The sequence below is a fragment of the Lissotriton helveticus genome, chromosome 3_2 (assembly GCF_964261635.1).
Source record: "Lissotriton helveticus chromosome 3_2, aLisHel1.1, whole genome shotgun sequence".
In the NCBI taxonomy this organism is placed as follows: domain Eukaryota; kingdom Metazoa; phylum Chordata; class Amphibia; order Caudata; family Salamandridae; genus Lissotriton; species Lissotriton helveticus.
The window spans coordinates 183,047,828-183,074,275 of NC_136062.1; the positions used below are offsets into that span (position 1 = coordinate 183,047,828).

Here is a 26,448-nt window from a genome sequence, read left to right on the forward strand (position 1 = left end):
GTGAGCTTTTCGTTAGCGACGGGATCGATAGTGAAAGGCAAGAGGCGGGTCTTAGTGACAATGGGCTTTATTGTGCTAAGTAAATGGTCCGAACAAGTCCTTCTCAGTAATGGGGTTCGCCTGGGGATCTACTCCGGGATCGTCTTCTCCTCCGCGAGTCCAGGCGAGACGTCCTCCGATCGTCGATCAGGCTTCGTCGGGCGGTGGGGTCTCCGGGGTCCGTCGTGTCCTCTCCTCCTCCCAAGGACCAGTATGAAACAAAACAAACAAAAGGCACTCGTAAGAGCGATATCCGGCAATATCAGCCGTAACAGGGAAAGGGGGTGAGGACTCAAACCACGCGTGCTCCCATTTCTCCAGTCTCCTGATGGGGCGTGATGGGGTGGGGTTTAGTGCTCGGGACAAGGTAACCGGGACCCAAGGATGGCTCGTCAGACAACCGGAGGACCTCCCCGCCGTCCCACCAAGCCCCTGAGGCGATTACGCACCTGCGTGAGCCACTCACCTCCCCTGGGTGAGTGGCTGGCCGACACGTGGGGTCGTTGGCCTCCTGGCGTCTTTCCTCCTGATCCGGCTCCTCTTCCTCCCAACGCGTCTTCCGTCTCCTCCAACTCTCCGTCTCTCCGTCCTCTCTCTTCGGACTCACTCCGGGTGTACAAGCACACCGCCTTGTTCTGGTCAACCTCTTTTGACGTGGTCCAGTCGCTCCAGGACCCCGCCCACTCCTCATCCGCTTGATGCTTAAAGGGCCAGTCTCGGTCTTCCTCCTTTAGGACAGCAAAGTCTTCCCCAGATCCATGATAGTCCGTCTGCTGAGGGATAGAAGAGTGATTACTAGGGACAGAGTGTGGAGGCCCTTGTGCATGCATTTGAACGGACCCCCGAACAGGGTCCCAAGCCTGGGGCACCCCGTTACAGTCTCACAGTGAACATTAATCAAGACTTGATAGATAATCTATATTGTGTCCCCGCCCTATAAAAAGATGAGAAATTACAGGTGTATGGAGACAAAAACCTGGAACAAAATACCCCTAGAGAACTAAGTTGACCCGTCACAAATGCATGTAAACATCTGTGTATAATCTTGGAAGCACTGGTTACAGTTGTAAAAGACCAACGTGTTTCGGCAGAAGCCTTCCTCAGGGCATATATTTCATACCAGTGGTTAACCGTTCAAATTTTAATTCTAAATGCACATATAGTCAATTGCGAATCCCAAAAAAAAAGGGAAGAAAAAGGGGATGCCTCGGTGATTCTTCAAATTGTAATTATGGCCTTCTTAGTATATATTAGGCTCGCCGTTTATTCTCCATGTAGACGTTAGAACCAAATATAGATAGAAACGATCGGCATAAGTATCTGTATTCTGCATGCTATTCAGACCAAGGGTTTGCAGCACTCTTCATGATTAAAGGGAAAATACCTCCATGTATTCAGACAGATTTGTCATCAGAAAGTGTTGAAGACGACCGCCACACTAGTTTATCGCTTTCTTTTCAAGGCTACAGCCCATTAATCAATCTCTATCGATTTTATTTTTCTAACAAAAACCTCGGTGGGGATTCCTTCCTATCAAAACATCACACAGCTTATAAGGAAAGGCTTATCCGGACCACAATGCGATAACGACCTCTGTTAGTTTAACTTATGCGTCTATTCAGCAGGACCCCACTCCGGTATGATAGCTTCTTGCGACAAAAACATGGCCAGTCTCAATTACGTTCTATAATGCTGCTAGGCTGGACGTTACAAAACCTTCGTTCTGGCTATGTGCCTTGGCGTCTAATCAACACTACGTCTTTGTATACTGTATTTAACCTTACAGATAAACAAATCTCTTTGGCACAGAGGGGAGCAGACAATACGGTGCTGAGCATAGAAAAACTGGAAACATTACCATTGACCGTTTCTGAGAAACCATCCGTTGAATGGATAATACATGGCAACATCACGATACCAGTGACGATTTTCCAGTTTCAGTTTTGCTTAAAACACATATCAGCAAGCCTGTATGAAAGGTTGGGTAAAGAGTACATAAGGTCGACCCAGGAATTACCATATACACACAAATGTTCGAGTGGGGGAAAGGAGGTATTTCTTAGTGGTAAAAACTGTAAAACAACATTGAGCGGTACACTTCTTTGTCAAGGCATTCATTTAAATGCAGACTGTGAGGGTTCTTCAAACAACTTATCATGCCACCTGCAGTGTTCCCCATCAGCAGTGATAGATCCAATTTTTAGGCAGCTTTCCAATGGAAGCTACATAATGCTGAATGATCACAGCTGCTGCGGAATGATGCCAGGGACAGCCTATCTCGTTAGTGTGTCAGCCAGGGTCACTTGTTGTGTGCAAGTATTGTTCCCAAAAACTAAGACAGACGGGGAGTCGCCACTATGGCCTTCACTGAACATCTCTTCTATACAAATTAATACTTTAAGCAGAATGAAAGCCATTCTTTTACAAAAAACGGTGCCGCTGACCTCATCCAGAGAGACGTATGATCTGCAAGTTGCAAAGTCCTCTGCGGAGATACATGCATTATTATCAACAAACAGCCCCATACAAAATTCAAATATTTCTTTATTCTGCATTTACAAAATACCATAAAAGTGCATAAAACTGTTATAAAAAAGCCTTAAAATACAATTCATTAGCCAAGGGTCAATCAGTTAACAGGTAATACAATCAGCACCTCCCTCTCGAGTTCCTTGTCCTGACCGCAATCTTGATAAAATTCAAAATACAAAACAGAGTATAAGCGTCGTTAGCCTTTTGCAGGAACAATAAAGCTACCTTGGCGTGTTTAAACTTTGCTTTTTTCAAGATTCCCACCAGGAACTTGCGCCTAGGTAGTGTATAAAAGGGACATAATAAAACAAAATGAAGGGTATCCTGCGGAGACCTATTGTCACAGAGCCATAGGTACCCTTCTGCTCAACCGTTGCAGTAAAACCAGGGGGGTCAGCCAATATGTGATGTAAAAGGTTGAGCCTAAAACGGGTCATAAAAAATCTATCCTGTGCGTTATGTATGAGTGCAAGATAGGGTTCCATCCCATACTCAGTTTTCAGTAGACTGTAGGCGGCAACTGTGTGTTTACATTCTTCACTAGCCGCCCTACGTGCAATTGCACGTTCCCCAAACATTTTTTTGACTCTCTGTTTATCTTGGGTAGTGATAACTTCTGGGTTACTAAAGAGGATCTTACAGACGATACCCTTTACATAATTTAACCAAGGGATACGCATTCCTTTATCTCTTTTAAGGCAATCTGTGATGATTTGCCTGCTTAAGTCTGCCTCCGGGTGAGTCCAGATCTTCACCCAGGCCGTAAGCGGCCTAACCTTAATTTGGTCTTCGATGTAAGCCCCACCAAGTTCTTCGTGTATGATATAGGCAGGGATGCTGTGTGGGATTTTAAGCACTTTTCTAAAATATTTATTTTCCTCTGTCTGTAGCTGGTGGATGTTTGCGAAGCCCCAGACTTCTGCCCCATAGGCTACTTTAGCACAACAGATTGATCTGTATAAGTTCATGACTTGTTCAGGTGACCAACTTCCCAGCCTGCGGCTATAATTTATTATTGCCCCAGTTGAGGTCACCAGTTTTGAGCGGTGTTTTTCCACAAGGAGTTTGAAATTTAACAGCCCATCGAATAATAGGCCTAAATAGGAAAAGGACTGAACCTGCCCTATTTTGTGGGTACCTATCTTGTAGGAAAACTTTTTGTCGGGTCTGACCCCTGTCAGCATAACATAAGACTTGTCCAAATTTGCGGATAGGTCTAGTGTGTTCGTGAAGCCAACAAAACCATCAATCAGCCTCTGAAGCCCCCTAGGGGTCCGGGCTAACAACACATGTCGTCCGCGTAAAGCAGGACGGGAACCGGACGTCTGCCTATTTGGGGGGAATCTACTCCTAGTATGCCTAGTTCTCTGTCTAAATTATTAATGTAAAGGGAGAAAAAAAAGGAGCTAAAAAACAGCCCTGCCGAACCCCACTATTGCATGGAAACAAAGGAGTTAATCCTCCGTCTGAGTTAAAACGCACTGAGGTGGTGGTATTCCAATGCAGGGCTTTAAGTATGTTCACTAAATCAAGGTCCACCCCTAGGCTTATCATCAGGGCCCATAGCTTCTCTCTGTTCACATGATCGAATGCGGCAGAGAGATCCATGAGCCCTAAGTACACCGCCTCATTACTGGCTATGGTATATTTAGCGACCAGGAGGTAGAGGTTCAGGCATTGGTCCGTTGTAGATCTTCCCTCCCTGAACCCATATTGTATGTCAGTAATTATCGGATGCGTGTAGGCCCATTCTGTGAGGCGATTAAGAATAACGCGGCCCAACAACTTTGCCGTGACATCAATCAAAGATATCGGGCGGTAACATTGGGGGTTGTCCCTATTCCCTTTTTTGAAAATTGGGACTATTATAGTTGAGGACAAGGAACCGGGCAAGCCGGCTTCAGAAGCCGCGTTTAGGATCCTCGTCAGAGTAGGAGCCCACAGCTCCACATTGCTTAAGTAGAGATCAGGGGGTATGCCATCTGGGCCGGGCGCTTTATTTTTTGATAGGCCTAGTATGGCCCATTCTACTTCTGTCAGAGTGAACTCCATCCTTGCGGCCCATCTTAGCCCTTGGCCCTTGTCATCGTTAGTTTCACCAGTGTGAATTGTATAAATGATTAAAATGGCGATGCCATTGTTCTGGCAGGATAGTATTGCAGATCTCTGGGGCATTAGAGTACTGGAAACATGGTTTGTTTATGATTTTCCAGAACTCTGTCAGGTCCCTTCTGTCCGCGGCCTCCCTAAGGTCGTCCCAAGCTTGCGTTTGGAGGCAATATTTCCGTTTTTTAAATGCCTGTTTGTATGCGAGCCTGCATTGGGCAATGTATGGTTTATCTCTGGGTAAAGACTTTAAGCTAGACTTCAGCTCTTTGTGTGCCTGTGAAGTCTTTATCAAACCATCAGGGGGTGGTATTTGATCTCACGTTCTTGGTCGTCTTTAATAAACCATCGATCAGGTGTGCCATCTCCTCAAATGCGTTTACAACTGCAACCCCCTTGATAGAGGGATCAAGACACACGTTAAATGCGTCTCCCCCTTTTGCCATTAGAGATCTATAAAAGGTAACCCCATCAACTTTGGAGCATCTGAGTCGCCTCCCCTGGTCTGTTGCCCTCTCTACAGAGCTTACCCCTCGGATCGTGCTTTTAATAATTGGACCTTTTAAATCCAACACGAGGGGGTTATGATCACTGTATATACTCCATTCTATTTCCGCCCCTTTGACCCATGCTTTGAATACGCTAGAGACCACAAAGTAATCAATATAGGCGCGATAGCCTCTACCCTTGAATGTGGGATTAATCTCCCCACCGCTACCCAATTCTACCAGATCCATGGTGTGTACCAGATTATGACTTTTCAACACCATGTCTAGGTCCGTCCCTTCAGAGGAGTGAGAGAAGTGTGGGCCTTTCTCCACTGTGCAGCGGGACCAATCCTTATTAACAGGTCTCAGGGTCGGGCACAAGTGGCAATTGAAGTCGCCTACTAGAACTAGGGACGGTGCTACCGCCGGCTTCCCCATAGCCATCTGGACGTTTAGGTGGGTATCCAGTTCTTTTGTTGTGTTATCCTTCCCGTTAACTCCCACAGCATTATACCAATTAATCAGGGTAATGTTTAGACCTTTTGAGTGTAAACCCAGAGCTTGCATATTATGTGATGGCCAGTAGAGATTAGACCATACCCCTTTTATCTGTAGATCCGCATATATGGTCAACCCTCCCATAGCTCTCCCTGATGCTGACTTCTGGGCAGGCACTGAAAAACGCTTAAACCCCTCCAAAAAGAAAGGATTATGATCAATCACCCAGATCTCCTGAAAACATATAACGTGAAACCTGGTGATATATTGCCTCCATTCTTGATCCTCAAACTTCGCTGTGAGACCTGCTATGTTCCAGGAAATCAGCTTTAACCCATTCAGCCTTTCGGGCCTCCTAGCAAGGGGTGTGGTGGGGTTCGTGCTTACTTTCCTATCATTAACCAGGGATTCCTTTGCGTCCGCTGATCTGTGTGGTTTTAATTGCTGGGTGCATGCCGCAATGCTATCCGACCCCTTTGTCTCTATTTCTACTCCAGAACTAACTTGTGGGCCCTCTATTGTTATAGGCCATGGATCAACCACTCTCTGTGATGCGTCGCACCAAGCTAAGAGAGTAAGTTGAGCCTTGTCTGGTTCAGAGCTCTTTTCCCTATCACATCTCTTCTGGGGGGTTATATCCGTCCTTAGTCAATCCAGTTCTTCCAAGGACGTCAAGGGATCAAATCTATTCCGTAAATGTATCGCTCCTTGGTTCCTCAGGGCAGTGTATTCAGGTCTGCGACTGCGCCCGGCCCTGTTCCACTCCCTGCTGCTTTGGCCTTCCTGTGCCCACCCCATGTTATGGTGTCCCCTAGGGTAGAAAAAACTCAAGGGCATAGATCTAATATTGCTCGAATCTGTGACTGGACCTCAATGTAATATCTGGTCTACGACACGCTGGTTCCAAAAGTTTACCACCACACAATCCCCGCTGTGGTCCTTAGGCCTGCTTCCCACCCAGTTCACCCAACGTACCATCAAGATTTCCCCCTGTTCATTGCCTACTAGGGGCCTATACTTGTTTAGCCAGAACATGGGTTTGTTTTTGAGCTCACCATAGGGCTCTGTCTGGTCTGATCTCAGCTCCGGTACTCCTGTTAGAATGATTACGTATGGGGCTGCATCAGGGGGTAAATTAAGACATACTGACGAATTAGTGGGTGACCTGGGGGTAGATTTTTCAGCTTGACCCCGGATCACAGGTGAAAGCGAAGATTGTCTGTGGACCATAACTTGATGGGTGCCTTTTGATGCTCCCCGGGTGACCTCCCTAGTGATAGTGGAGTGACCTGTGGAAACCTGAGCCGAGCATGGCATCAGTGTACTTGGGGGGTGCGGGGGGTGCGTGGCAGTGGTACTTTGCCCTTTTGGGGGGTGACTTGTTGGTAGTGTGTCTGGGCTTGTTATAATAGACTCCCCACTGTGATGTTACATGGGGGGGGGGGGGGGGTTGGGGCCACCACCCAGCCCCTTTGTTTTCACCAGAGTAACCACATTGTCCAGCCTACTGAGAATTAGTTTTGTTTGATTAGCAATGAGTTGCTCTAAATGGTTCTGTAGGTCAGATATCATTTGAGCTACCCACCTTGGGGGGACTTGTATATCTGACTCGCCCCCTCCGTGTGCCCTTGCCTCTGTGTGGGAGTTATCAAGTGGAACCTCAATGGGTATGGTCCTCTTTCGCCTAGTCTTTTTTATTGTTGATTTTCCTTTTCTTGCCTGTTTGAGGTGGTGTCTCCCCCCTTATGGGTGCCTCCTGTGCAAATGAGGTCCCCCCTTGTGCGCAGGGAATGTCAGTAATCTTAGGGTCTAGTGGAGCATATAGTGGGTTTGCTGAAACTTCTAAGTCCCCATCCAGTTGCGAGGCTGTTAGATCTATCTGGGGGGTTAATGAGAGGCGTCTCTCGGTTCGCTCTATCTCATTTGCCACTTCCCCTATCGCTTTGCGCAGCATTCTGTCTATTGCTGTCGGTTTATCACGAATGAGGGGCAGTATTCTCTTTGGGTTACTGCTTCTAGAGGGGTCTGGGGCTGTACACTTAGTATGCTTGGAAGACCTTGTTAGAACCGTGCTAGCCATTGATGATACGGACTGATAGACTGTATGTCTCTGGCAATAACAGGTAGATAAACAAAAACAAGCAAGGGTACCAGAGCACTAGCCGTGCTGGCAGTCAGTTGCAACCACCCGCTACCGCACACAATTATCAATCAGTGGCCCCCAAAATACTCTCTGATTGGCCCCTAAGTACAATAGGCAAATGTCCTTCTTGTCACTAACCGACAAAGTGGTCCAGATATTTTCTCCAGTCCGTTCCCGGTCCACAGTTGTTGGGGGGAGGGTCCAGCCCGGCCTCTGCCGGCCCCGGAATGCCACAGACGGCCCGCCCTTTGCCCGGGCTTTGCCCGGCGGCCGCCCACGCGCATCCCGTGGGGCGGGAGATGTTCCGCGCTCTTGAGGCGCCTCCTGGCGCAGCGGGAGCGTCAGCGGTGCGCCGGTCCCCTGGGGTAGCTGTTCCAGTCCTCATAGTCACTTTTGCATATTAAAAACACATCACATTTGCATATTAAAAACATATCACAATATCATATGGGAAAACAAGAATAACATTTGGACATAAACAAAATAGCTACGAGAGTTTGTGCAGACAGTACTCTTTGTCATTAGATGCCACAATTGGATGCTGTTTTACAATTTTATATCCTATACACCCCATTAGTTACCACATATTTATGACCATCTAAGGTTATAGTACAGCAATTAAATGTGTGCCCCATACATTTTGCAGAAATGTTAGGTCGTATCTTAAACATGTCTGATACCAGTGGTATTGTACATGTATTTAAGACGATTTTTTCGGGACTGTTAGCACCCCTTGAAGCAGTCCTGGGCATTTTTCCTAACTTCGTGCACTCTGTGTTCGGTGGCCTGCCTCTCATCTTGGGACTCGTAGCAGGGATACTATTTTTACTCCTCCTGCTCCGTTATGGCAAATCCGGCCACCAGCGATACCCAAAATACCATGGAGAATGCTCTTCTGGCCATGTAGTATCGTGAACGCAAAACACAGAATCTTGGCTTGGTTCGTTTGAGAGATCACATGGTTTATGTCATTCAGACCAATCTGGCAAGATTGCATCTTACCTGTTCTACGATGCCTGCTTTGTGGAGAGGAATGCGTGTTAGACATCTGTCTAACACTTCCATCGGCTATGCCAAAGGATGTCGACGCTTTACTAGGTCCGGTAACGGCTCATGTATTGTGTTTCTCCCAACGGCTACCAATCCTGATGACGGCATTCATTGAGATCTCACCGGCAATTCCAGCTGAAGGTGTGATACGCGGACCAACAGGTACACTGGTACCATCTGCTGCGAACATTGCTAATGCAACTGACGCTGACGGCGATGCTTCACATCTGTGTACGATTGACCTTCTTAATGAAGTGGTTCAACTTTCATGTACTGTGGTAGACGATTTCTTTGCCAGCCTTGACGAATTAATGTATTCTCCTGACACCGAGAATAACTTTTGAAGTTAGCACACAGCGTTCTTTCAATTCTGAAATTCGACCTTCACTTTTTTCAAAACAAAAGCATCTAACTTTGGAACTCTGTTTTTCCGACGAATTGATTTGACTTTTTTTTTTTTAAAAACAATGAACTTTGGCACAAAGCAATCTACTTAAAAGTAGAACTATTCTTAGAGAACAAGAATTCTTTGAATACTTCCTAGAAACAATTTTGACCGAATGCACATACCGAAACCAAAACAGTTTGTATATTCTGCTATGGGATGGTCTCGATTTTTCTTCTGTAACTACGAGCCATGTCATAAACGTAATTTCATGATTCATTCAGTTAGCATTTCCAATATCATATTATAGGCTAACAATGAAATCATTGCTTTTAAATGCGTTCAGTACTAATGCTTATTTTTCGTGTGCAACCATTTCAAATGCATTTTATATGTATTTTTGGGTGGGATTGTAAACACATGCTCTAGATTATATGTTTTAGTGCTTGAACTTAGTTGAACATGATAACGTGGAGTGGGTGTTGTATAACATTTTAGGATCCTATTGTAATTTTCCCGATTCATGCCCTTATATAGGTATAAATCACCATATCTTTATATAGGCATAGAAATCATAACCATATGGGATGGTCTCGATTTTTCTTCTGTAACTACGAGCCATGTCATAAACGTAATTTCATGATTCATTCAGTTAGCATTTCCAATATCATATTATAGGCTAACAATGAAATCATTGCTTTTAAATGTGTTCAGTACTAATGCTTATTTTTCGTGTGGAACCATTTCAAATGCATTTTATATGTATTTTTGGGTGGGATTGTAAACACATGCTCTAGATTATATGTTTTAGTGCTTGAACTTAGTTGAACATGATACGGTGGAGTGGGTGTTGTATAACATTTTAGGATCCTATTGTAATTTTCCCGATTCATGCCCTTATATAGGTATAAATCACCATATCTTTATATAGGCATAGAAATCATAACCATATTCAGACATAGCTCATGCAGTCCAAATACGGCAGGGCTACTACCACTAGTTCCGAAAATCTACAACGATTTCTCGGAAAACTCGGCTTCAGCAGCTAGGGACTTCCCCTTGCTCGAATACTGACTTGTCCAAGAACTCATGGAGTTTTCAAAGAACTGACACTCTTTAATGACGTTATTATGTCCACCTTTACATCAAACTCGGTACCTTCAAGGTATAAATATGCCCACACTTGCCATAGCAAAGACAAGGTGGTCTGAAGCAGTTCAACTACCTACTTGCCTGACGCACCCTGCTACAGCAAGTGCCGAAGGAAGCCGACCCTCCAGCAGACGCACCGAGAGAGACGCTGTCTTTTCTCCTGCTGAGAAATCCAGCTCCAGTGTTCCAAGCTACCCTTGCGGGTTGTTAGGAAATCGAGTCCTGAGACTGACCTCCTAAATTCTACATTAAGGTACGGAGCTGATTAGACCCTTAGAGAAATCTTGGATAGATTCTTGGCAAAATATACTACATTTATGCTACACCTCACTTACTCCTTCCCTCATACTAGGCTTAGGTTAGGTACACCGGGATAGTCGTATTTTAGACGCACCAGTTGAGTACTTTTTAGCCTCTGTTGTTTATGTATGTATTTATCTATGGTCTAGGAACCATACAATGCTCTTACAGTATTATTTTTTTCTACTCTTTTTACTGCATGCATTATATTTTGGAACCAGTATTACGATTGTAGCAGTATCTGTGTGTCCCTGTGTCCATTGCCTAACGGAAAAATCAGGTCTTATGAGGTGGTAGAAAGGTTTAACATTTTCTGCGTAATCCAAAAAGTATGTTCTACCAAAGTACAGGAATCCCAGTATGGATTGTAAATTTTTCAATGATTTTGGAGTTTGGAGCAGCGCACATTTTCCCCAAAAATTAGCTGCCAGGCATTTCCCTTCACTTAAGAGCTCATATCCTAAAAATAGGACATTGAGGTGGGCTATTTTAGATTTTTTACAGTTGAACTTGTAGCCCTCAGAGGGTAATACCAAAATGATGGTGCTCGCCCTGGTCAAGTGCTCCTCTAGGTCACCATCCATCAGATAAATATCATCTACATAGGACATTGCCTCTTCATCCAGATTCTGGAGTAACTCAGTTACTCTAGCCAAGAACAACCCTGGGCTGTCCTTATACCCCGAGCGAGTCGACAAAATTGACGCTGGGACCCTAACGCCGAGAATGCTGTCAAATATCTGCTCTCAGGTGCTATACTTTGGCAGAAAATCCAATTTGAGATATCCAGTGTTGTTTTGTATTTTTTCTACTCAATGTTATTCATTAACGCAGCACTATGTGCGTTTTGTACTGCAAATGTTTTTGTGAAGGAGTTTAGATGTCTGTAATCTAAAACTAGACAATATGAGTTGTCAGGTTTCATTATGGTAAATAAAGGATTATTCATTGAAGATGTGCAAGTTTCAATCACCCCCTGGTATTCAAGTTGATCTAAGATCTCCCTGATCTTTTTTTTAGCTTGTTGCTTAATTGGATATTGTCTCTGTGGAGTCGGAGTAGATTTTACTGGTATCATGTGGTGAGTTTAATCCTCATCCTATCCAACATGGTTGCAATATAATGCAGGAGAAAGTGCTACTGCCCACTCCTGCGCATGTTTTAAGTAGTGGGGAACGAGGTCGGAAAAAGCCTGCATAATTATCGTTTCTCCCTTTGGGCAATCCATAACAATAGTAGGCGGCCAATCTCTTTCAGCTAAAAGAATGCCGTGGCCAAAAGTCAGGTTCTTCAAAAAGGGACCTTTAATTTTTCTGGACTTGTCCCCCTCCATTTGGAGTGTTATTTCATGTAACCTATGTGGGACACTTACCCTAGTATCAGGTGTTTCCACAGTGATATGTTCACTCAACTCCAGTGTCACCAGAAATTCCATCAGGTTCTGGCAAGCTATTGTTACTCCTGCTGCGCTGTCTAGCATCGTCAGAGCCCATTCCCCGTTCAGTACTTGATTCCTCAGCATTCTGGGCATGTCTAACTTTAAGACCTGCTACTTTCTTCTTTTTGAATTGAGGTTTTGATTTAGGCTTTTCTTCTTTTTTGAAAGTGTAGTCTGAAGTGTGTTGCGCGTGTCTGGACTTGGTACGCTCTTCTTGTCTGTGTTCTGACCGTCTTTCCCACTCTGAGTTTTTCGATGAACCATGAAAAGAACGAGAGGAACGTGTATCAGTGTCCTGATAACTGTCAAGGTTTTCTAATGTTGTCCCTATTCCTAAGGTTACACCTACTTTCGGAGGGCTCCTATTGAGGAGAACTACCTCGGGACTGAGATCTATTGTCTTTATTCTTGTGTTGTGTGTTATTATCCCATTTCTTCTTGGAAGAAGCAGGTGCTTGCTTTGTGTTACCCTTCTCAGGACCACCCATGAGTTGAGGTTTTATTGCTCTAGCTCCCAACTGCATCAGCTGTTTCAATTATTTTAGGTAATTCATGTTCCTTTTGTAGAGGAGTGAACTCCCTCAGGCTTTGGTGTATTGCCACCGAGGCTGCTTTCCCTTTAATATTCGCTCATAATATAGCTGATACGTGGACACAATTAGCTAGTAATTTCATCCCTAAGTTCAGAGCAAGTTCTGCTCTATACCCATTCTGTATTCGTCTTAATACATCTAATATTACTGCTAATTACAGGATACCTTGAGTCCTTGTATATAGTGCAGCGAAAACTGTACCCTAAGAGGTACAATCCTCTATCTTGGCTATTATCTTGATGGGCAAGCAAATTGTTAACATTCTGTGTTTTTCATGTGGGCTGGTGTTTGGAAATACTGCCTCTAGCTGTGTTATTATTTGAGCCACCCAGAACGGCATATGTACACGTTTAGTGGGCATCTTGCTCATGACTGCTTGTAATGTTTGTGGTGTAATTTTAGTTGTTGTTTGAGTCGGACCAGTTAGTGTAGCCATTGCTGGCTGAACTGTGAGTGTCCTTATCACGAACTGTGTCATATTTCTGTAAAGTTGTATTCATTCTTTATGAAGTGTAAGTAATTCTCCTGCTGGCATTGTTTCAATGTCAAGATGTGGTGTGTAGACAGCTAGTACTGGCCATTTTGCTCTGTATCTTCCGAGCAGACAGAGGCTTTCTTTATTTTTTGTATGGGGAGGGCGCCTTTAAACCAGTATAAATGCTGAACTGGGGTGGCAGAGTGAGCTAAAGAACGGTGATGGATTAAACCCAGATCAGTTGACTGGGGGTGAGTGTTTGTATTGTCAACGCTCCGTCCATCACCACCTTTGGTTTTTCTTTAACCAGTATAACTGCTCCTGGTAAGTGAGCGGAACTTCAATGTCCTCGTACGGACAATATTCGTTCGGTATGTCATCTACTGTGTAATAATGAAATGTCTTTGTTAGTGCATTTGCCTGTGGGAATGTAACCCATGAATAGAATACCTCTGTTCTGAATGATTAGTGAGCCTCAATCACAAAGGTTACTGGCCCAACCCTAGTAAGAAGAGTTTTTCAAGGGAACCAAGATAAGGTGTTTTATGCACAATGTTAGGAACACTGTGTCCTTCAAGCTTGATTAACCAGAAGCCAATAAATAGGATTTTTTGCCTTCTGAGCTGAGGCGGAGTTTGTGCCCTCCCACTCCAGACGTTTCTGGGAAGATGTGAGAATGGGTGTCTGAAAATAGCACCACTGAACTACTCAGGTTTGACTGTTAAACATGTACCCAACCAACGTTGGCGGCACCATGTCGTGTAGTTCTTATAAAACCTATATAGGATCTGCGCGTTTAGTCAACATACACTGTAGGATTGGTGTCAGACTGATTCTAGACACCTTCACCGGGTATGTTGGCCTGTGTACCACCTAGCTCACAGTGCCACTAGAAACTCCTCTTATCAGAGAGAGAATAGTTCTTGGCAACTATCGAACATGACAACCCTGATCCCTCAGGACCATGGAAACAGTGTACTAATTGTTGCTCAGTCACTCGTGCTCACAGTCTCAGAGAGTTACACAGAAGAAATGGTAGGGATGTTTTTTCAATAAGTATTTATTGAACAGTTGTTATTCTAGTGAAAAATAGGTGCGTTGAAACAACCATTAGACAGTAAAAGATATATATGATTAGAAGCACTAACAAAGTAAAATGATAGTAGACTTTTACCATTTTGCTATAACCTTCAATACAGGCAAGTATATAAAATACATGACAATAAAATGCGTACTCCTACGATACTATCCTAACTAGATGTACCTAAGTGTACCTAGAATGTATGTAGGTGTTAAGCCAAGAATCCCTCTAGGATAAAGTCAACCCCATTACCTGAAGTGAGAGACTGTGGGACCCCATCTTTGTCTCGAGTTGGACACTCCGCAAGGGATGTTTTAGACCACTGCAAGCTGGAGTATCTGCATGCAGGAACCTCAGCGTCTCGCATCAGTGTGTCAGCAGGGAAGTCCTGATCTCCTCTGTCTCAGCAATATGTGATGTTTATATACCCAAAGGTCTCCCCGGTGGTTCTACCTTGCTGTGCCACTTGTCGGACTTAGGATGACGTCGGGAATGAACTTTATACATAGATATTATACAGGCGATGGTAGTCCTGCTGAGTTTCCCAGAATCCTCATGCTTAACGTATGACGCCCTCACCAGGGAAAATCCTCCGTTCTGTGCGCAGTGTCACATCTAGGTAAAAGGTCAGTCCCTAAGAACCGTTATGTATGTAATGTAGGGAAGAATATAGGTGGAGGGTTAGGATGGTACCTGAGCCTATATTGGGGTACCTATATGAAATATAACAAAACTGCATGTTTGTGCAAAGGTAATGGTCATTTCAATTGAAAATGTGTTGTCTCTAATGGCAGTGAGCTAGCACACCATGCATACTCCAGTCTATGCAACTCCGTTCTCCTCTGCACCACTCCGCAAAAGTGCACCCTACTCTCCACCAATCCACTTTACAACACAGCACTACACTCTGTTTCACTGCACTCTACACAACGTCACTCTATGCCTCTGTACTCAACTCTGCGCCACTCTACCCTATGCCAATGCACTCTACGCCACTATACTCTGCACCACTCTACATCACGGCATTCTACGTCACTTTAATCTGCACCACTCTATGCTATTGCACTCTATTGTACTCTATGCCACTGCACTCTATGCTGCTCTACTCTGCACCACTGCACTCTACTATACACCACTCTAATCTTAGCCACTGCATTCTATAATTCTGTATTGTACGCCGCTGAATTCTATGCTGCAACACTCTGCACCAGTCCACTGCACTGTACGCCACTGCACTCTACTGTACTATATGCGACTAGACTACTCTACAGCACCACTGTACTTAGCACCGCTGCACTCTCTTCTACTCCAATGCACTCTATGACATTCTACTCTGCAACACTGCGATCTGCGACTGAACTTCACCCCCACTCTACTCAGCACTACTGCATTTTATTCCAATGCACTTTTTGCTACTCCGCTCTACGCCACACTACTCTGCATCACTCCAATCTACGCCACTGCACTCTGCAGCACTCCACTCTATGCCACTCCACTCTTTGCCACTGCACTCTATGGTACTATACTCTACTCTGCCCCACTCTACTCTGCAGAGCTCAGTTGTTGAAGCCAGTGAACGCTGCATGCTGTGAGGAGGAGGAGGGGCTATGAGCCGTGAGCTTCGGCTGTCGGTGAGGTCAGTGCCGTCGTTGGGGCAGCAGCAAAGGAGCGGCAAAGACTTGAGTTGAGGACTGGGCTGAGGCTATACCGGGGTATTGGGGGTGCCCTCACGGATTACATTGTTTTCTAGCAGTTGCAGTTCTGTGAGAAGTCGGGATACGCTGAGGACCGCTGAGGAGACGAGAGAGGTCTCTCGCTCTTTCACGCTTCCTCACTGCCTGACTCTCTTGCTGTGTCACCCCCCAGGCCAGAGCTTTAAGTGGGGGGGGGGGGGCTGTGGGGGACTGAGCCCCCCCAGTTTATTTTGGAAGGCCTCGAAAGGGGGCTCTATAGGGCTCTGTTTTCGGGCCTCAAAGGTCAAAGGTAGGGTGAGCAGACGTCCCGGTTTTTTGTTTGGTGTTACTAGTGTGGGTAACGTGTCTTGATAGTGAAATACTGCCAATTTCGTTTTTCACTATTGAAAGGCTATCTTGCCCATAGGATAACATGGGGAATGCTTTGTGACGGATGTGATTGAGTTGATTGATTGAAAATAATTTATAACGCGCAAAAAACAATAACCCGGAGGTATCAAGGCGCCTAACCATAAAATCAGAAAGTAGAATCATTCATCCATTACACATAAGCTTGCAGGAAGAGGCGAGTTTTAAGTGCACTACGAAATGTCTGCAACGAGGGCAGGGACCTGAGATCCAAAGGGAGTTCGTTCCACCATTTAGGGGCAAGGGTGGAAAAGGCCCTGCCACCCCATTTGGCTCTTCTTATGCGAGGGGCTGACAGAAGTAATTTCCCGGAGGAACGCAAGTTCCTTCCAGGGATATAGTTGGAGATGATGGAACTTACTCCAGAGTCACTGTTTTTTGTGATGACTCTGTATGTCATACACAAGACCTTGAACCGTACTCGGTATTCTACCGGAAGCCAGTGCAAAGTTTTCCTGGCTAACGTAGCCGAGGTACGTCTGGGAGCATCCAAAACAAATCTTGCTGTGGCGTTTTGAACCACCTGTAAGCGCTGCAGGAGGCTCTTTTTTAGCCCCGCGTACAGCGCATTACAGTAGTCTAGCCGTGAGCCTATTAGTGCCACAGCTACCTGTTTTCTGGATTGTAACGAAAGATATTTCCTAATCCTTCGCAGGGTGTGGATTAGGCCCCAACAGGTGGAGATGGTTCTGCTCACCTGTCCATTCATATCCAGGGCTGGGTCTATCATCACCCCCAAATTCTTGGCAGATGTTGTGGGGGAAGGGCATGCTCCAAGCGAGTTGGGCCACCAGCTGGCCGACCAGATGTTATTGTTCCCTCCGAACACCATCACCTCAGTCTTCTCCCCATTCAGTTTAAGAGAGTTCTGAATCATCCAGTGACCAACCGCCTCCAAACAAGATCTAAACTTGGAGGCGGTCTGCACATCTGAATGGGAGAGAGAGACGAGAATTTGGGTGTCGTCAGCATAGGAAACTACCTCCATCCCGAAAGATCTTATAAGTCTGGCCAGTGGGGTCACATAGATATTAAACAGGGTCGGACTAAGAGCCGACCCTTGAGGGACCCCACATAGCACAGGTCGGGATGGAGATAGAAACTCACCCAGTTTGACTCTTTGCTCCCTCCCAGCAAGGAAGGAGGTCAGTAGATCTAAGGCTGCCCCCCCCCACCCCCACGTCCCTCAGACGAGATGTAAGTACTGAGGGGGAGAGGGTGTTGAAGGCCGCGGTCAGATCCAAAAGGACCAGGAGGGTGGTCTGGCCCCCATCCACTGTCCTACGGATGTTATCGAGCACAATGGTGAGGGCCGACTCGGTGCTATGTTCCCTCCTGAATCCGTGCTGGGAAGAGTCCAAGCAGCCCGAGCATTCCACAAAAACCGCAAGATGCTTGTTCAGATGTGCCTCAAGCATCTTTGCCGGAGCGGGAAGCAGCGAGATTGGACGGAAGTTTTTTAAGACCTCCGGGTCGAGGGAGGCCTTTTTTAGCAGGGGTTTTACTATTGCCTTCTTCCACTCCAAAGGGAAGACACCATTTCTTATAGCTAGATTCATTATTTCTAGCAGCGGTGGTAAAAGGGTCTCCCTACACTGCTTGATGATTTTCAGTGGGCAAGTATCCATGGGGGAACCAGATTTCATCTTATTAGTCAAGATTTCAAGATCCTTCAGAGTAAGAGGTGGAAAGGAGTCCAAAGTGCCCAATGAGAAGGGGGCGGTGGCTAGTGTATTTATCTCAGTCATGGCAGTAGGCACACTAATGCAGGCTCTTTGTTTTTCAAGAGCTAGGTGGATGTCCTCTATTTTAGTGTGGAAAAAAGAGGCAATCCTATCGCATAGATCCTGCGAGGGTACAACGGGGTCAGGGACTTGTAAATTGACTAGAGAGTCAACAATTTTAAAAAGCTCCTTCGGTGAGGAAAGCGAGGATGTCAGGGTTACAAAGTAATCCTGTTTAGCCTGCACGATCTCAGCCTTATATTTCCTGATAAGGAGTTTGTGAGCCTCTTTGTTTTTGAGGTCCCAGCTAGAGTGCCAAAGCCTCTCCTTCCTCCTCACTTCTTGCCTAAGGAGCCTGAGGGAGTCAGAGAACCACGGGGCAGATGGTCTCTTCCTGGCTCGGCGGCGGGTCAGTGTTGGCGTCAGATGTATGACGGTACGACGCGTACCGTCACAACGAGTGCTTTTACAACGCGTCTTTTACATTGCAAGTCGTTACCACGACTTGCGTTGGGGGCCCGGATAGTAAATAGTATAATTTACTATTCTAACACCAGTCCCCATGGATACTAGGGAAGGTGTTGGAATAGTAAATTTACTATTCTTTATCCTCTAGCGCCCTCCAGCGCAAGTCGTGGTTACGACTTGCGTTGTAAAGGACGCGTTCTAAAAGTACTGCGGGGTAACATCCGCGTCGAAAAGGATGTTCCCCCTTTGTGACATGTTTACCTGCATATCTTCCCATAACGGCAAGATAGACATATGGAATCTAGTATCCCTGAACTCAGGCACACATAACCCATTGGACTCAAAGGGGCTTCAGCCCCCCCCCAGTCGTATGTGGCAGCCCGGGATGACAGAGTCCAACACCCAATGGACTCAAAGGGCTTCAGCCCCCCCACCCCCTGTTGTGTGTGGCAGCCTGGGATGAGATGATTCCTGGGCACACACACAGCCGCACCCGAGCACTTCACAGGTCTGTAAAAGACCATTTGCCTATTAATGAAGAATTGTTTTTGTCTCACCCCTTCTAAGAGCCCCTGCAGCTCCACTCTATTGATTAAAGATTCAGGCCCCCCCCAGAAATGTTTTCTTAGCCCCCCCAAAATTTGGCTTTAGTTGCGCCTCTGCCTGAACTCAATAACACATCCTTTGGTGAAGATGGTTTTTAAATTCTAAGTTTGGAAATAGCAAATGTTTTTTTTAAGAGTTTTATGGCTTATACTTAATAAATATACTTTTTTGCCTATTTTATTATCCTTTGCTGGATGCGACTTCATGATTTTCTTAAGCACACAATTCTAGTTATCTTGATTTAGCCCACACCCATACTCGGATAGGCCACACACCTTTAAGAAATTTGCCACGACCCTTTAAGAGTACCCCCAGTTTTTTGTTCCCACTTAAAGCCCTGCCCCAGGCGCATTGTGAATTCCAGCAGAAACACCAGTGGACCAGAAAAGCAGTGCAGTAAAGTCTGTAGAATCACGTGGATGAGAGCCACATGGTACGGAGTCTCTTTAGCAAGCTGCTGGATTATGTTGTTCCCAAGTTCCTGCTAATATTCTGGTATGAGTGCATTAATATAAATGTAATTAATCTCTCTGTATTACAATCCATGGAAGACAACGTTTTTCCAATTTTGAAATCAATGGGAAACAAGCACTGGCGTTGCCAATAGGTCTCGCAGTAGGAAAGTTGGAGCTATTACAATTGCAAATAACAATGCCTTTTATTTTTGTTTTCATTTTAAAAACATAAGGGGCTTTGTCATTTACAAAACCAATAGCTCCAACTTTCCTACTGCGAGACCTATTGTGCACTGCACAGTGTGGGTGAAAGTGGCACTGCGTGTGTGTGAGTGGCTTTGAGTGAGTTGCGTTGCGTGGGTGAGTGGCGTTGCATGTGTGAGTGGTGTTGCGTGTGTGAGTGGCGTTGCGTGTGTGAGTGGCATTGCATGTGTGAGTGGCGTTGCATGTGTGAGTGGCGTTGCGTGTGTGAGTGGCGTTGCATGTGTGAGTGGCATTGCATGTGTGAGTGGCGATGCGTGTGTGAGTGGCGTTGCGTGTGAGAGTGGCGTTGCATGTGTGAGTGGCGTTGCATGTGTGAGTGGCATTGCATGTGTGAGTGGCTTTGAGTGAGTTGCATTGCGTGGGTGAGTGGCGTTGCATGTGTGAGTGGCGTTGCGTGTGTGAGTGGCGTTGCGTGTGTGAGTGGCGTTGCATGTGTGAGTGGCGTTGCATGTGTGAGTGGCGTTGCGTGTGTGAGTGGCGTTGCATGTGTGAGTGGCGATGCGTGTGTGAGTGGCGTTGCGTGTGAGAGTGGCGTTGCATGTGTGAGTGGCGTTGCATGTGTGAGTGGCGTTGCATGTGTGAGTGGCGTTGCATGTGTGAGTGGCGTTGCATGTGTGAGTGGCGTTGCATGTGTGAGTGGCGTTGCATGTGTGAGTGGCGTTGCATGTGTGAGTGGCGTTGTGTGTGTGAGTGGCGTTGCGTGTGTGAGTGGCATTGCGTGTGTGAGTGGCGTTGCGTGTGAGTGGCGTTGCGTGTGTGAGTGGCGTTGCGTGGATGAGTGGCGTTGCGTGGGTGAGTTGTGTTGCGTGTGTGAGTGGTGTTGCTTGGGTGAGTGGCATTGCTTGGGTGAGTGTGGCATTGCGTGGGTGATAGTGGGCTTGCATGGGTGTGAGTGGCGTTGCGTGTCTGAAAGTGGTGCTGTGTGGGTGAAAGTGGCACTGCGTGGGTGTGAGTGGCTTTGCGTGAGTGAGTGAGTGAGTGGCGTTGCGTGGGTGAGTGGCGTTGCATGTGTGAGTGGTGTTGCGTGGGTGAGTGGTGTTGCGTGGGTGAGTGGTGTTGCGTGGGTGAGTGGCGTTGCATGTGTGAGTGGCGTTGCGTGGATGAGTGGCGTTGCGTCGATGAGTGGGGTTGCGTGGATGAGTGGGGTTGCGTGGATGAGTGGGGTTGCGTGGATGAGTTGCGTTGCGTATGTGAGTGGTGTTGCTTGGGTGAGTGGCGTTGCGTGGGTGAGTGTGGTGTTGCGTGGATGATAGTGGGCTTGCGTGGGTGTGAGTGGCGTTGCGTGTCTGTAAGTGTTGCTGTGTGGGTGAAAGTGGCACAGAGCCTTTGATGTGGCCTGGCGCAGGAGAAATGCTGCTGCTGCTAATTAAATATAAAAAGTGTTTAGGGACGCACGGCTGCCGAGAGTAACAAGGCAGTGCTGGGAGGAGGGCTGCGCACCAACTGAAGTGCTCTGGTTGCACGGCCTGCGGCCGGCCGTGTGAAGTGATAAGCCTTTGAAGTACACAGGCATGCTGTGACGGAGGTGTGACAAAAACCACTTGAAACAAAATGCCACTTCAAAGTTTATATTGTTTATTCTTTGAGGCAAAGAAAATACGAGTTTGCCAGTTCAAAACAAAAAAAAGCATGGGGGCCAGAATCTTTAAGTGACCTAAACTGGAAATAGTTTTAGTACAATAACTGTGGTAGTAGAAATCGTTTCAGCCAAAAGGCCTGGTTGCAGCTTTGTTTTGTTAAACGGGGTGTGTTTTAAAGTGAGGCGTTGGGGCTGGAAAGTTTTACGATCGGCCTGAGAAGAGAAATGTCGAACAAAGACAGTATTTCACTGCAGGCTGGCAGACAGCTGCGGAAGGTATTTACAACTTTACTGCAGTGCGGCACTGCACGCTGCTGCGGCCAGGAAGTGAGGGGGCAGGGGGGTTGGAGCAATCCGCATACACATGTAAATTGGAAATGTGGTGCAATTTGTAAAAATTACCATGATCCTCTTTGTTCTATAGAAAATAAAATGGCGTATTGCAAGCAATCACTGGAAATACAATGCCTTGATGTTTCTGTTTCCAATGTCTTGCTCATCTCGCACATATTGCAAACGCGCACAATCGGGAATATTTATGCAAATGCATCTGCATACTTTTATATATTAAATGCGTACGTCTTGTAGGGAGTGGGTGTAGGAGAGAGTGGACGACATATATACATTGATGGATGACATATATACATTGAGGATATGCAGGGTGAGAGAAGGGAGCAGGAGAAAAAGAAAATATAGAGAAAGAGAATGCGAGGCAAGAAAGGAGACAGCTAGAGAAGGGTAGAAGGGAAAAGTAACAAGAGTAGGGTTGCGAAGGAAAGAGCATGGAGAAGGAAAGTCAGGAGGCAAGAGAGGGAGGGAAATGAAGAAAGAGTGGGAAAAGAAAGAGATGAGGCGCGAGAAAGAGAGGGATAAACTCAAGAAAAAACGTGGGAGTGCGAGAGATAGCGAGGACAACCAGAGAGAGGTCGTGGGAGGCGATGGAGAAACAGAAAGTGAATGAGCGAGAGAAGCGCAGAATCACCGAGAAAATAGAAAGTGGTAGAGGGCAGACCCAGCTGGACTGGATGAGAAGGGACAGAAAAGAAATCGGCTTTAGATGTAGGAAGAAAAGAAGGGAGAGTTAGAAATACTCTGACAGGCGAGTACATGAGAACAGTACCAGAATGAACAAATGAAGGGAAAGAACAGTGACTGCAGCAGGCAGGATGGAAGGTCACGAATGCTGCTAAGGAAACGGATGCAGTTAATAGCTGTACGTGGGGAAGCACGGGAGGGAATATTGTTGATAGAAGAGAGAATGCAGAGCGCACGCTGGGCGAAGCCCTTTGATGTGCTGTGAGCGGCCGGGAATGAATGATTAGGGGAGGAGAAGCGGGAAACTGAAAGTACGGCCGGCCTGCGGCCGGCCATGAATAATTAGGGGAGGAGAAGCCCTGGCCGTGAATGCGCGTGCATGTTTGCTCACGTGATTCACGTGAACTGCAAGAAAACCGCGGGGCTGAAAGCCCTTAGTTTGAAGAGGATTTTGGCCACTTGAATTCTCGTTCCCTCAATGCGCTTGCGCGCATTGTAGGTCACGAGACCTAAAAAGGAAAGGGACTGATGTTAGGCCACCAGCTCCAGCTGTAACTCCCATATAAAAAGAAAGATTGAACCAAAGCTAAGAAGATTCATCAAAAGAGGGTTTAGAAAAATCTAATTCTTTGAGGAAACGCTTCCCACTTCATCTACAATGAACCCTGAGGAAAGTTCACTCTAGGGTCTGAGAATACACAGCTAGCGGCTGTTTCTGGGAATTCTGATAGTTTGAGTAGTCTAAATAGGGCTTTACCATCAGTGGAGCCGTAGTTAGTAACTAAAAAAATCTTGGTTCAGATAATAAGGTGGAAAAGATGGCTCTTGATTTGAAGATCTTTGTTTCATCTTCTTATCCACACTGAGATTTGGACGTTGGCCCTTGTGAGCTGCTAGATGCCGGATAAGAGGAACTTTGACTTGCCTTCTGCTTTGTCTCTGAGGTTCTCCCTTAGACGCTGGGCTGTGGATAAGAATGATTATATCAACACCATGAGTGGTCTGAAGCATTAGGGCCTTGGGAATACGTATATATGTACTGGCTTAGAAGACAGGCGATTCTATTCAGAGTCTAAATTTTTGCATTTGCACAGACCATAAGCTCTTGGTCTAAGTTTTGAGTTCTGGTGGAATTGGCAAGGGCTCAGCGAGGCTGGTTAGACTAGCTTCCAGACTTCAGGAGTATAAGTACCGGGTTGCTCACAAACCGAGTTGTAAAAACCTGCATGCTGCCTATCACGTATGTCTTTGGAATGTTCAGGGTGACATTGGCATGGTGTTTCTGTGTGGAATCAGGAAGGGACTGTGGCTTCATTGTGTGATGTGGAGGAGTGCATTGGTAGTTCATTCTTGGCAGATGAGTGGCAAAAGTTAATGGATCAGGATTTAGTCCCTAGGTGTGTTGAGCGAATGGTTGTGCATGGTGAGCAAAGGGAGAGCTCAGTAGCTCCTTCGGTGAGAACACTTGTTAAGATTCTGGATGAGTTGACTTTGAGCGGCACAAACATTCTTGTGAGGAATGACCAATTTGTACCACCGGAGGGTTTGAGAAGCAAGATCATTAAGTTAGCCCTTGACGGCCACGTAGGGCAAACCATGACGAAGAAACAGGTGACTGAGATTTTTTTGGGGCAAAGTATGGATGATGAGATCACGTTGTGGGTGGTGGATTGTGATGTGTGTAAGGAGAGCGAAAAGAGGCTTAAGACCAGAGTCCATTCAGCACAAGGACATATCGAAGACCCTGGCATATCATGGAGTATGGTATGCTTGGATTTTATCATGCCTATGTAAATGCTGGACGATGGAATGAAAAATACCATGGTTTTGATGGCTGTGCATGCTAAATGGTAGGTTATCAAATGTTTGCCTGATGTGACCACTAGAAGGATAGTGGAGATGTTAAAGGGTGTGTTTCTGCAGAAAGGATTACCTTGTTTCCTTGTTACTGATAATGGAACACAACTCATTTCCCATGAAATTAAATCTTTTCTGAATAAGTGTGGTATTATTACCCACCATCGCAGAGCACTTAACAACCCCCAAACCAATAGCATGGTGGATCAGACCAACCGCTTAGTTAAGGGTACCATACCCATGGCCATCGTGGGGCTGATGCGAAGGCAATAGTGGGTGATATGGTGTGGGCCCATCGCACCACAGCGCATGTGTGCCTGGGATTGTTTCTTTTGAGAACATGCACTGAAGAATGTCACGCACTAAGTTAACCTCTGTGTGGCTAGTGAGTTCTTGTCACAAGAAGTATGGTGGACAGGAGCTCATGGTCGTTGGCAAAGGTGTGTGTGCTGGGAACTAGGTCAAAATAAGACATGGAAGGCTTTGCAAAGGGTTGTCTAAGTTTTGGGGTCCATTCAAAGTCAAAGAAGTGTTTGACAGTTATGTGCTTTTGGCCAATGGTAACGAATGGAACAAATGCAGAGTGGCTTTGTATCAGAAAGGGGTGGTTGTGGATAGTAAAGTGATGAGGCGTGATTGTGTCAGGTTGCGTGTCGGTATGAACAGGTTCATGTTGATGAGTAAATAAGTGTTGGTCAGCAATAGGCTAGTGTTGGGGGTTAGTGTGTGGAGTGTGTGGCTGGTGATGCTCATGCTCTCAGTCCCAACAGCCTCTTTTCTCATGATGAGGCCAGTGGAATTCACTGGACTAGGCTTCACAGGCCTCCTTGTTATTTGGAGGATCACATTGGGTGCTAACTATGTGTGGTGGTTATTTACACATTGTGCGAGTCTTCTTATTTTCCCTTACTTAGGTTGCCACAAATGTGCTTATTATTGAAGGGACATGTTTATTTGAATCTTGTATATTTCCCTGCTTTTGTCTTTCTTTATTTTATTGTTTTGTAATTTACTCTCTGCTGTTAGGTAGAAGGGGGGTGTAGTACTCGGGCCTTAGAGTGTTCTCTACATTATACTGTGATGTCATGCTGTGATGTACTTTTAGAATGGTGTTGATGCTGGATTCTACCGGAGTCAGTTACCCCTTGGCTGACAGGGAGAATCATGCTACATCTTGTGTGCTCATTAATAAAGGTGTTATACCTTACAAACGTTTGAGATGTCACTACCCACCGCTCTCCTCTATGCCTCGAACATTAAACCATGCTGAACAGCAGCCACACTGGTGGACAACATGGCTAACACATTGGCAAAGCCAATTGCTCTTGTTCAAGCGAGACCTATTGGCTTTTTTCTTCTTGTTTCTTCCAGGAGTAGCTTCATTGTAGGATTCACGGATTCTCTTGGGGTCCCCAAATGTACTTTAGGGTCCAATACCCAGAATAGCTTGTGGTCAGATTGCTGTATTCCCTGCTCACATGTCGAACGTAAAGTTCAAAGACTCTATTTAGCTGTGTACAAATATAAAGATCTATGTATACAAAATCCCACCTGGCGTTCAAATGATAAAACAGCTCTTTTTCTTAACTAAGTCCCCAATTCTGTCCTGGCAGAATATTCTTACACAGAGAACACATTTGATCTCCAAGTCATCATAATCATGCATGAGACACTCTGATAGCAAATACCTCACATTTCGACACCATACACTTAAACTTTTAAATGCGTGCAAGTGAACACCACAGACTTTGACCGAAAATGGCTTCATATTGCTGTTTATGCAATGCCAAATTCTGGAGACCACAGTGCAGAATTACCCAGGAAGCGCATTATTTTAGAAAGATTTTCATTTCCCCTTACTCCTCGTTCCTAGATGTCTTTTGTCCCGCAATATTGACGAGCTGGGTGAAAGCATGAGCCCTTCTTGTCCCTCAGCAACCAATCAGATAAGTGGAAACATTTTCTGTTAAGAGGGGGGAAAGTAAGATTATCTTAGAATGGATGGAGATACTCTTTTTACCAGATTGGCTGATTGATCTCTTGTCAATTATTAATTGGTTGCAACACCAGAAGGCTTG

At 45.8% G+C, this 26,448-nt stretch overlaps 1 long non-coding RNA gene across 1 annotated transcript; it reads right to left on the bottom strand.

Moving 5' to 3' along the window:
- Positions 1-319: 319 nt before the first annotated feature.
- On the bottom strand, positions 320-26,300 carry LOC144826258 (uncharacterized). The gene is made up of 3 exons (XR_013609737.1): positions 26,188-26,300; positions 7,945-8,196; positions 320-812 (listed from the first exon to the last, which is right to left on the bottom strand). It is a non-coding gene; the product is annotated as an uncharacterized LOC144826258 (long non-coding RNA).
- Between the last annotated feature and the right edge of the window lie 148 nt (positions 26,301-26,448).